This window comes from Oreochromis niloticus, linkage group LG10 (assembly GCF_001858045.2).
Source record: "Oreochromis niloticus isolate F11D_XX linkage group LG10, O_niloticus_UMD_NMBU, whole genome shotgun sequence".
NCBI lineage: Eukaryota > Metazoa > Chordata > Actinopteri > Cichliformes > Cichlidae > Oreochromis > Oreochromis niloticus.
In genome coordinates this window covers 28,947,689-28,960,387 of record NC_031975.2, presented here as the reverse complement: position 1 = coordinate 28,960,387, position 12,699 = coordinate 28,947,689, and positions in this window count along the sequence as shown.

The window sequence follows — 12,699 nt, the reverse complement described above, 5'->3', positions numbered from 1 at the left end:
TCCTCATCTGTCTGTCTGAAGCTCAGTCACTCACTTAAATGCCTGTTGTTATATTTTCATAAACCCCTTCAGCCTGGGTGAGTAAACTGCTGACTGAAGCTGTAGAGTAACAGCTTTTTGACAGCGACAAGCAGAAATTGCACTTTGTTGTACAACAGTCAGTTCCTTGCTGGTTGTTGGCGACACACATGCTGCCGCCACTTCCATCTTTTAACAGATTTAGACAGTATGCTATATATTCTGTTCAGGTTGCCTGAACGCCAGGCAGGTGTCCAAATACAGCTCTCATGTACAGGAGCCAAACTGCCACTAAATGATTCTTCAGCTCAGAGAAAAGATTATAATTTACATAACAGAAACGGTGCATGCTGAATACTACTCACTATGTTTTTTCTCACCTCCTGACAGCAGTCTGAAACTATCACAGTAATAATGCTTGCAAGAGAAATGATCAGAAGTAGAGAGCAAGGGCCAGATTGTTACGGGCGATAACATATAATTCAAGGTACTTGTAATATATTAGTCGTGCAGCATGTTAGAGCACACTATAGCTAAATCTCAAAACACTGTGTGTTCTCATACTGCTCTATCAAATAGCACGTTTCTGTCAGAAATAGCTATGTGTCCTTTGGAGTTGGTTGCATAATGCGCTGGTCACAGTAATATAAGAGGAAGATAGAAAGTGGATGACTTTGAAAAATGCAGATTTAAAGGTTGGAAGGGCAATGATGGGTACAAGTCACACGTTTGTCAGCAGAGAGTTTTGTACTTTACTTCATGCTGTTTTCATTTGCTTCCTGGTTTTGGTTAAGGAAATATCATGTATGGCCTTAAAATATATCATAAAATATATCCTTTCACATCGTCTAAGAAGCTTGGAAAGAAAAGCGCCTGAACTTCTTTAAGTTGCTTGAAGATGCTTCACCTCTCATCAGAGAAGCTTCTTCAGTTCTAGGATCAAATGGTGGAGAGTCCCAGATTTAAGATCTGTGGGAGTGTCCCCCCAAGAGGGACAATGGACCCCCTAATGATCCAGAACTGAACTGAAGAAGCTGGAAGAAGTCCAGACATTTTCTTTCTAAGCTCCTTAGACTACGATGATCTGGATGACTGAGAACCTTCACAGACATATCCTTTCACATCATTAATACTGTTTATTGAAAAATTACCCACAATATGTATAATGTGACTCCAGTGGGCCTTATACACATGTCTACATGTGAAAAGCTGGCATTTCTGAAATAATCACACAGAACTTCCTGCTGTAAATGCATGGGGTTTCCTCAGTATTAGACACAACACAGGTACTGCGCCTTCACAGAGCATGGTCAAACCATCACTTAATGTGGCAGATCTTCAATGCTAATGTGCTAAAGGAGTGAAAGAGTGTCGTTAGAAAATGCAGGGGTAGGACTGGAACTAGAAACCTCCCGGGCAACCTCCAGTCACTAGGGCAAAATGTGTACTCCCTGACCGGTTGGCGACGTGTGGCTGGAAGTTGCTGGCTGTTACCAGGTGAAACTGGCTCCAGCGGATGCTGCACCAAAAACCACCTTGTTATTTTTTGCTTGCTGCATTTGGTTTGCATGAACGGGAATGACTTATATACAAACACTCACCATTTGCTCGCTGAACTCTAGTAAAACTTACAAAAGTGTGTTGCAAACTAGAAATGGAGAACATACAACTTCAAAGTACAATTTGGGCCTTACCTTTGCAACCAACACATTTCTGTGAAGGCAAATAGTCTCCTTTTCCAGCTGCACTTTTCACATTTTCACTGCTGCTTGGCGAGTAGTTTACAAGTGTAGGCAGACAACTAAGAGTCATCCATGCAAAGTACTGGTGACCAAAACATTCACAAAGGGCTCAGCACTGTATATCTCCTTGTGACTAATTTCACCAAGTAACTGCCACCAGATTTTAGAAACCATTTGATAACCAGTCTTAGAATACACACTTTTGGCTACACTGATCTGGTCTCTAAGCCTGCATGAATGGGGTTTCAGTGATTGATTTCACAGTGACTGTGTAACGTCGGGTTGTGTTTAGTGGTTGAGAGGAGGCGGCAAAACACTTAGCAGGCTAGTCAAAAGAATACACACTCACGCCGGCATGGGGAATTCCACAGTGTGTTCTTTAATACACGTTCTCTTCGTCAACCATATAAGCCCGGTTGAACGGCTGCAGCTTAACAAACAGCGCACAGTGTTTGTACAAACCATACGTTGCAAAAGAAAGGTGTGTGGAGAGGTAAAACATAAACCCCGTCCTTCCTCATGCACTAGCGTGAAAGCACATGTCCACACAATCACAGAGAGAGGGCAGTGGCGCATACTGATGACAACATTAGCCCTCGACTTGGGTGTCTTAAAGGGACACCACACCATTGTGACTGTTACAACTGCCAGCAACCTTCAACAACCACTTGCAGTTGCTTGGAAAACACATTTTTGCCTCACAGCAGGTGGCTCCAAGACGGTTGTCAACAACTCTCTAGGTGTGAAGGCCTGAAATATAGTATCACCAGAAGGTCTTCCAATTTTAAATTTCAGGTTGGAAGTCATAACTATGACAAAACACAGGACTGAGATGGTGTCTGTTGTGATGTACAAATCTTGTGCAAGTTTCAAGTATTTGCAAGTAGATTTTCTTTTGCCAAGGCCGCATACGGGAAAGCAACAATGCCTTACATGCCCAGTAGTGATGACAGTAAAGTGCACATTATTTACCACTTTAAACCACTTTAGCCAAACTTATCAAAGAAAAAGCTCCAACTTGGCAGAGTTTGCTGCTGGCTAAAGTCAGTGCTGATTAGTATCAGGTTTGTTCCATGGCACATAATCAGCAGAATACAAGCTGCAGCAGAGAGAAATCCTTGAAATATTTGTGTGTGTGATTGTAGCAGGTTACAGAAGGAGAGAATTTTGACCCAGAACACTTGGCTGCACGCTACAGTACTAATTTTGTCTTTATCCACAGAGCGGCCTTTTCACTGCCTCTTCTGTCCTTGGATGAATGATGAGCAGACAAAATAGACAACGGCTTAGGATCTTTGGGCAGTAGAATCAGGATTTTCTGCTAGAATATAGTAGTAGTATTTATTGAAAGGACATGATTCTAATAGTTGAACATTATTTCTCCCTCATTCTCATTTTTGTTATCATGTGATAAACCCAGCTAACACAATTGTATGCAGGCAAATAGAACAAGTCAGCAACGCCCACCGCTGCTGTGCCAGAGACAATCAGGCAGCTTGGAGAAGAGAACCAGGGTGAAAGCAGCTGCCAGATAGTAGAGAATCAAAGCCTGTTTCTATTCTCTGTTCCTCTGCAGCGTGCCACAATATGCATGAAGACAGTAGAACAAATAGACTGTGTGTGCAAGCAACTGTTGGGACTCTTAATGGAATGAGAACAAAGGGGAAAAAGGGAGAAGAGTTACATGTATGTACTATTTTAAGCTCTTTAGATGAAATGTGCATTTTTTGAGTGTTTGGGCAGGTGATGCCATTCATTCAGAACCAGATTACTGCTGTCTACCTCCTTTTTCTTTTGTAGTGTTTCCATTTTTCCATCAATTTAGGCTATGTCCACACTAATGTGTTTTCCTTTGAACACTGAGACGCTGTTCAAACGTCTCAGTGCGCTGCGTTTTGAAAACGCTCTCAAAAACGCATACATTCCAAAACGGAGCTGCCCTGGCGCAGTGTGGACACTCGAAAATGCAGACTTTCTAAAACGATGATGCATTTTAGTCATGTGATGCAGTCATGTGACCAATTAAACAAAGATAGCGGAGGGCATTATACAGCAGTTGTTTTGATTGCTCCCAATTTTGACAGCCCTAAAAAAGATTATTATCAGTTTGTACATGCTCCAGATAGCTTTTCTTCAAATTCCTTAATTCTCACTCGCTTTTGCGCATGCGCAGGACTGGAACGTAAGCGTTTGGGGCCGTTTCAATGTGGACGCGCAACTCTGTGAAAATGACTGAAAACGCTAGTGTGGACGCAGTTTTCAAATGTATCTGGGCTAGTGTGGACGTAGCCTTAGTTTTTTATCTGCTTATCCAACTAGGTTCACTGGGGGTGGGGTGAGGCCCTAAAACGATACTGGGTGAAAATCAGAATATACATTGGATGGCTTCCCAGATAATCTTAGTGCTACCATCCAGGCAACATTTGCTGTTGAGCATCACTTTTACTATTATTTCCATAAGCTCTTTTACATAGCACCACTGCAATGTTTCACCTTGACAACCACTGCTCCAGGAAATATCAGGCAGCTCTTAATTGTGTGGATGCCCTAAAAGGGCTTCCACACTACTGAGTTCCTGTTTCTCTTTATTCTTTATTCCACCATAATCTAGTTGCTTCCGTACGTTTTTCGGCACTTAACTACTCCCTCAGTTTTCAGCCGATTTTCTCCATTCACACTCTAAACTGTTCTGCTCGTTCTGCTAATTCCTGCTATGACTTTTGCTGTTTATTACTATTATACTTTTTAAAATATTACACTTTTTTCCTTTAATTTGTCCCATTGAAATGAATGGAAAACTTCCACAATTCTGCTAAAACTTGCTTGTTTTTGAAACTTAACTACTTCCTCATACTTTCACCTAGAAACTCCATTCAAACTTTAAAATGTTCTCAGATTATTGGGCTATTCCTGTCTGATTCAGTTTTTTCAGATCTTCTACCGTTTTAATCTTATACCTCTTTAAGTTTTCAGTTGCAAAATTGTGATTTTTCAGAAAATACATGCGTTGCTATGGTTGCTATGCAATTAACTCAGAGTGAGGGCTGGTCTGTTCTGAATTTTCTCTTCATGTCTGAACAACTTCTTGCTACTCGCTCAATTTCCACTCAACCCCCACAAATTATACATCAAAACATAGGTATTTTTGCTGGCTTTCAGAAAATGTCACTATCATTGTTGTGGGAGTTACATATTTTTTGCAAATCTCCTCAGAGCAACACAAAGTCTGAAAACTCTCCATAGAAAGTCAATGGAGAGTTTGTTCAAAATCAGCGCTGGATTTCTTTAATGACAGGCATTTTCAAATCGTCATATCTCCTTAACGAAACAAAGTTCAGACATGAGGCTTGTGCCAATATATCTTCAGATATCCCTGATGCTCACAATTCAAGAATTGTTTTCTCACCTATTACCGTTTGGCCATGAATTACACTTCTTTGAGGATAGGAAATTTGTCTCTCGCTCAGATTTCTTCAGATTTCAAACTCTAGAAATGAGGCACTTTTTTCTCTCATCATATCTTTTTGATGGATTTCCACAGAGACCTGAAAATTTCCATGACTGTTCACCAAAGCCTGCTGTTTCTTACGGTGAAAGAATGATTTTGATGCTCCATATAGATTTAGAGTTACAAAACGTTGTTTGAGGGCAGGTCAAGGCAGTTTTGCTTTGCCTCTTCTCAGTTACTGTGTATTACAAGTCATATATCTTCAATAATTTATATTTTATCTCTGAATTATGAAGACCTGCAGATTCCCCCATCTCTTCTGAACAAAACAATGTCAGAATGACTGTTCTAGCCCCTACGGTTAGGAAATTATGGCCATTTGTTCGAGGTGAATCCTGAATGTGAGAAATACAGGGAGTGCAGAATTATTAGGCAAGTTGTATTTTTGAGGAATAATTTTATTATTGAACAACAACCATGTTCTCAATGAACCCAAAAAACTCATTAATATCAAAGCTGAATGTTTTTGGAAGTAGTTTTTAGTTTGTTTTTATTTTTAGCTATTTTAGGGGGATATCTGTGTGTGCAGGTGACTATTACTGTGCATAATTATTAGGCAACTTAACAAAAAACAAATATATACCCATTTCAATTATTTATTTTTACCAGTGATCCAATATAACATCTCCACATTCACAAATATACATTTCTGACATTCAAAAACAAAACAAAAACAAATCAGCGACCAATATAGCCACCTTTCTTTGCAAGGACACTCAAAAGCCTGCCATCCATGGATTCTGTCAGTGTTTTGATCTGTTCACCATCAACATTGCATGCAGCAGCAACCACAGCCTCCCAGACACTGTTCAGAGAGGTGTACTGTTTTCCCTCCTTGTAAATCTCACATTTGATGATGGACCACAGGTTCTCAATGGGGTTCAGATCAGGTGAACAAGGAGGCCATGTCATTAGTTTTTCTTCTTTTATACCCTTTCTTGCCAGCCACGCTGTGGAGTACTTGGACGCGTGTGATGGAGCATTTTCCTTCATGAAAATCATGTTTTTCTTGAAGGATGCAGACTTCTTCCTGTACCACTGCTTGAAGAAGGTGTCTTCCAGAAACTGGCAGTAGGACTGGGAGTTGAGCTTGACTCCATCCTCAACCCGAAAAGGCCCCACAAGCTCATCTTTGATGATACCAGCCCAAACCAGTACTCCACCTCCACCTTGCTGGCGTCTGAGTCGGACTGGAGCTCTCTGCCCTTTACCAATCCAGCCACGGGCCCATCCATCTGGCCCATCAAGACTCACTCTCATTTCATCAGTCCATAAAACCTTAGAAAAATCAGTCTTGAGATATTTCTTGGCCCAGTCTTGACGTTTCAGCTTGTGTGTCTTGTTCAGTGGTGGTCGTCTTTCAGCCTTTCTTACCTTGGCCATGTCTCTGAGTATTGCACACCTTGTGCTTTTGGGCACTCCAGTGATGTTGCAGCTCTGAAATATGGCCAAACTGGTGGCAAGTGGCATCTTGGCAGCTGCACGCTTGACTTTTCTCAGTTCATGGGCAGTTATTTTGCGCCTTGGTTTTTCCACACGCTTCTTGCGACCCTGTTGACTATTTTGAATGAAACGCTTGATTGTTCGATGATCACGCTTCAGAAGCTTTGCAATTTTAAGACTGCTGCATCCCTCTGCAAGATATCTCACTATTTTTGACTTTTCTGAGCCTGTCAAGTCCTTCTTTTGACCCATTTTGCCAAAGGAAAGGAAGTTGCCTAATAATTATGCACACCTGATATAGGGTGTTGATGTCATTAGACCACACCCCTTCTCATTACAGAGATGCACATCACCTAATATGCTTAATTGGTAGTAGGCTTTAGAGCCTATACAGCTTGGAGTAAGACAACATGCATGAAGAGGATGATGTGGACAAAATACTCATTTGCCTAATAATTCTGCACTCCCTGTACACTGCAGAAAACTTATACCTCTCTCTGTCTGTGTGTGTAAGGGCTGATTACAGCAGGTGCAGCTAATTTAACTGACCTAGGTATACCAAGCCCAGACTCTTAACAGCCACTGTTCCCTTTGTGCTCTGTGTATGTGTATGTTTGTGTGTCAGTATCAATATTTCTCCCATGTTGAAGTATTACTCCTTCATAATAGTATTTCTGCTAAATCAAAGTACTTCTACTACATCTTTGTACTTCTGCTCAATCATAGTAATTCTGGGAAATCATAGTATTTTTGCCAAATCATGGTATTTGATCCAAATCATGGTTTTTGTGTCAAATCATGATATTTCTGATATGTTATAGTATTACTAGTAGGTGGAGGTATTTCTGATATGTTATAGTATATGTGCTGAATATAGTATATCTGCCAAATCATAGTATTTATCCCAAATCATAGTATTTATGCAAAATTACAGTATTTCTGCTAAAAAGCAGAAATAGTACCTTTTAGCAGAAATTTCTGTCAAAAGATATTATTTATGTTAAAACATAGTATTTCTGCTAAATCATAGTATTTGTGCCAAATCATAGTATTTGTACTAAGTCAAAGTACTTGTGCCAAATCATAGTATTTGTACCCAATCATAGTATTTCTGCCATATCATCGTTTTTTTTACCAAATCATGGTATTTTTTTGCCAAATCATGGTATTTGTGCCCAATTAAAATTTCTGTTATGTTATAGTATTACTACTAAGTCGTAGAATTTCTGTTATGTTATAGTATATCTGCTGATTATAGTATATGTGCCAAATCATAGTATTTACAGCAAATCATAGTATTTGTGCCCAAACATAGTATTTCTTGCCAAATCGTAGTTTTTGTGCAAAAACATACTATGTCTGCTAAATCACAGTATATCTGTTATGTTATAGTATTACTACTAAGGCATAGTATTTCTACCAAATCAAAGTATTCTTTCAAAATCATAGTACTACTGCAATTTCATAGTATTTGAGTGAAATCGTAGTATTTGTTCTAAAACATACTATGTCTGCAAAATCACAGTATATCTGTTATGTTATAGTATTACTACTAAGGCATAGTATTTCTACCAAATCATAGTATTCCTTCAAAATCATAGTATTTCTGCAATTTCATAGTATTTGAGAGACATCGTAGTATTTGTGCAAAAACATACAATGTCTGCAAAATCACAGTATATCTGATATGTTATAGTATTACTACTAAGGCATAGTAATTCTACCAAATCATAGTATTTCTTCAAAATCATAGTATTACTGCAGTTTCATAGTATTTGAGCGAAATCATAGTATTTGTACGAAATCATGGTACTTGTGCCAAATCATAGTATTTGATGCAAATCATAGTATTCGAACCAAAACATAGTATTTGTATGAAGTCATAGTATTTCTTCTAAATCATAGTATTTCAATCAAATCTCAGCAGGTGTGCTAAAACGCAGTATTAATGCCAAATCATGGTATTTGTACTGAAACATAGTATTTCTGCCCAATCATAGTATTTCTGCCATATTGTGCTATTTGTGGAAAAAAATAGACTGTCTGCAAAATCATAGTATATCTGTTATGTTATAGTATTATTACTAAGTCGTAGACTTTCTGTTTTGTTATAGTATATCTGCTGAATGAAGTATATGTGCCAAATCGTAGTATTTATAGCAAATCATAGTATTTGTGCTAAAACATAGTATTTCTGCCACATTATAGTATTTGTGTAAAACCAGAATGTCTGCAAAATCATCATATATCTGTTATGTTAAAGTATTACTACTAAGGCATAGTATTTCTGCAAAATCATAGTATTTTTGGAGAAACATAGTATTTCTGGTAAATCATAGTATTTCTACTAAATAATAGTATTTCTGCCAAATCATAGTATTTGTTTCAAATCATAGCATTCCAACCAAATCATAGTATTTGTGCCAAAACATTGTATTTGCACAAAGTCATAATATTTCTTCTAAATCATAGTATTTCAATCAAATCTTAGTAGTTGTGCTAAAACGCAGTATTATTGCCAAATCATAGTATTTGTACCCAACCATATCAGTTCAACTTATTTAACTCTTCTCAAGACCCCAACACCTCTTCTTCATCCCGTTTCAGCAGAATTGTAAGTTTTTTCATCCCTTTTCAGCACAAATACCAGCTTTTTCGGTTGTTTTTAGCAGAAATCTCTTTTTTAGCGGAAATTCTACTGATTCACCTGTTTTCAGCGCAACGTTCTACAACTTTCCCTCTTTTCAATAGAAATTCTGCTGATTCACCTATTTTAAGCACAATTTTCAGCCTTTCATCTCTTATCAGTACAAATCTCAGTATCTTCTGCTCATTTCAGAAGAAACTTTTTCACCTCTTCAGGACAAATTTGAACCTTCTTACCCCTTTTAAGCAGAATCTTTGCCTTTTCAACTCTTTTCAGCAAAAGATTCTGCTTCTTCACCTGTTTTCAGCAGAATTTTTCAGTTTCTTTACTGCCATACAATTTTTTGCAGCTTTTCATCTTTTTCCGTCATTTTCAGCAGACAGCTTCAGCGTTATGGCATCCACACAGCATTTTCGCAGGAAATGCAAATTTTTCTAGTTTAGTTTCAGTTTCTTGCCCCACAGAAGGACCTCTGAGGATTTCTCTAGTACTAGTTCTTTAGTAGCATGTCGTGCTCTCCACACACTGGTAGGTCAGGAATTTTAGTTTTAGTTTTAGTAGAAGTAAGCAGTCAACATGCAACTGAAGTGCTGGCTCACTTTTTTTCAAAGGAATAAATTGAATTGTATATATTAACATAAGTGAAAATATAATATTGAAGTTTTGCAGGCTGCCAGGGTGATCCATCACATCAAATAAGAATGAATTCATTTTATGGCACCCCTTTCCAGGCCTTTGCTGCAGCTGACTTCACTTGTTTGTTTGTGGGTTTTTCTGCCTTAGTTTTGTCCTCACTGAGTGAAATGCAGCTCGATCAAGCTGAGATCCACTGACTGCCCATCTGCTCTGTGAGGTGCTGTGAAAACACGATTACTGCATTTGTCTGTATGTAAGCAGAAAGTATAGCTCTATAAACTTCTCTGTTCATACAGTTGCTGATTCTGTCTTCTGTAAAATTACAGTGAAACAAACAGAGATCATGCATACTGATCATAATGCCTCCACTGTGTGTTTTTTTTTAAGATAAGGTTATATATATTTTGAATCAGGAGCTGTTCCAAGCCTTCTCCATTTCTCTGAGTTCTGTGCAGCCAAAATAACGCTATTCTGGCCTCTCTGTTCTTGAAACTGGTGATTACTGGTTCAGGCCTTGTAGTGAACTCTTGTCCACTTGGCTAATGATGTGCTTACCTCCTAGAGAGTGTTCTTCACTTGGCTTGATGTGGTGAAGTGATTTATCTATACCATAGAAAGGGTCTTGTAATCATCCACAGCTGCTGTCTTCTGTAGTTCATTTTTCTCGTTGCTAATCTCACCAGTGTGCTGCTCTTGCAGTGAGAGCTTATTTAGGTCCACAGAAAGAAACTTTAAATGCAAATGCCACACTTGGAACAATCTCCAAACCTTTTGACAACTTAATTCATTAAGTAAATAAAGCATTTAGTTCGGGTTGGATCAGGTGACCCTGAGTCCTCCCTCAGTTACTCTCATTAGGTGTTCCCATGATGCATTGAGTGTTTCTTCTTCAGTCACCTTTTTCACTCGCTATGTGTTTACACATAGTGTTTTCTTTTCTTTATTTCTTTGTCACACTTAATTTTTTTTTTTTAGATAAAACAATTTTAATATTAAACTAAGACAGCCAAGTAAATTCAAAATTCAGTGTTTTAATGATAATTCCACTTATTAAGGGAAAACCATGTCCAAACCTACCTGGCCTTGTGTGAAATTGCCCCCTCTTGTAAAATAATGAGGAACAAAGCCAGACCTAGACAATCTAAAGACACAGCGGAGAAATTGGAAAGAGTTACAAAGCCATTTCAAAGGCTTTGGGACTGCAGTGAACCACGGTGAGAGCCATTATCCACAAATGGAGAAAACCTGGAACAGTGGTGAACCTTCCCAGCAGTGGCCGGCCTACCAGCATTACACCAAAAGCGCATCGATGACTCATCCAGGACCAAAAACAACATCTAACAGAACAACAACTGCAATCCTCGCTTATTTTACATAAGGTCAGTGTTCATGGCTCAACACTGGGCAAAAAGAAGGCAAACGCTTATTCATTTTGATGATCACTGAGTCTTTGGGACTGATGAGAAAAAAGTTGAACCGATACATCTGGTATAAAAGAACATCATACCAAGAGTCAAACATGGTGGTGGTAGTGAATGGTCTTGGGCTCCTTTGCTGCTTCTGGACGACTTGCTATAACTGACAGAACTGTGAATTTTGCTCTCTACCAGACAATCCTGAAGGAGAATTTCCAGTTATGAAGTGATGATGAAAGTCTGGACTTTCACTCACCTGAGATGCTTTGGCACGATCTTAAACATGCTCAAAATCCCTCCAATGTGGCTGAATTAAAACAAATCTGTGCATAGAGTAGCAAGGTTTGGATAATTTTTGTTCCTTTGATTATAAATCATAAATAAATAAATTTTCATCTAGTATTCAAATTTGTGTGATGATCGTAAACAAACAAGTGGGACCAATAAGCAAAAAAGGAAAAGAAATCTGAAATGGTGTAAATACTTTTTCACAGCATGATAATAAATGTCATGTTACCCCAAAGATGAAGTCTCTTAGTATGAATAAACAAAACGTTTCCTGAAGTACAAAGCTGTGTCCACTTTATATATTATGGAATACAAAGAACAGTGCGGCTCTGGGGATAGTCTTACGTGGCAATGCCTACAAAATAGCATGTTATTACATACTTTACTTTAATGTCATTCCTCTCAGTATATTGCAGGAGACATTACGCTCTAAAAACCGTACTGAGACTGACTCCAAGTGCATTGTGGAATGACATCTGCAAAATTAGGCCGATCTTCGAGGAAATAACATGGCATTCTTTATCAAACTGACATATTCACAGAGAAAGGGTGGAGCTAAGTTGGGTGTTAAGTCGTGGTTCCAAAAAAAATCACGCTGAAGTGCCCTCTTGAAAGTCAGAATGCTGAAAAGGAAAAACACTTCCTTCTGCACTCCTGAGATAGCCTATCATTTTAATTCCATTTCATCTTGTTTAAAGTAACACCTTATGGCATGCAGTGTGCTCAATCCTCAATTTGAGTCATTTATCCAAATGCTCGAGGGCTTTCTCTGATAGGATGATGACAACCAAAGAAAAATCTGCCATTTCACCCTGCTACATCTCTGCACTCTGATGTTCTCTATGCTCCAGGAGGTATTTTGTGATCAAGTGGTTTAATTTACTCGGTGTACTCATTTATACCCAAACCTGTCTCATCGACTTCCACTTAAATTGGAAGATTTCTGAAATTTCTGCTTCAACAGTCCTCATCTAATTTGCATGATAAAGCATTTTGCAGAAA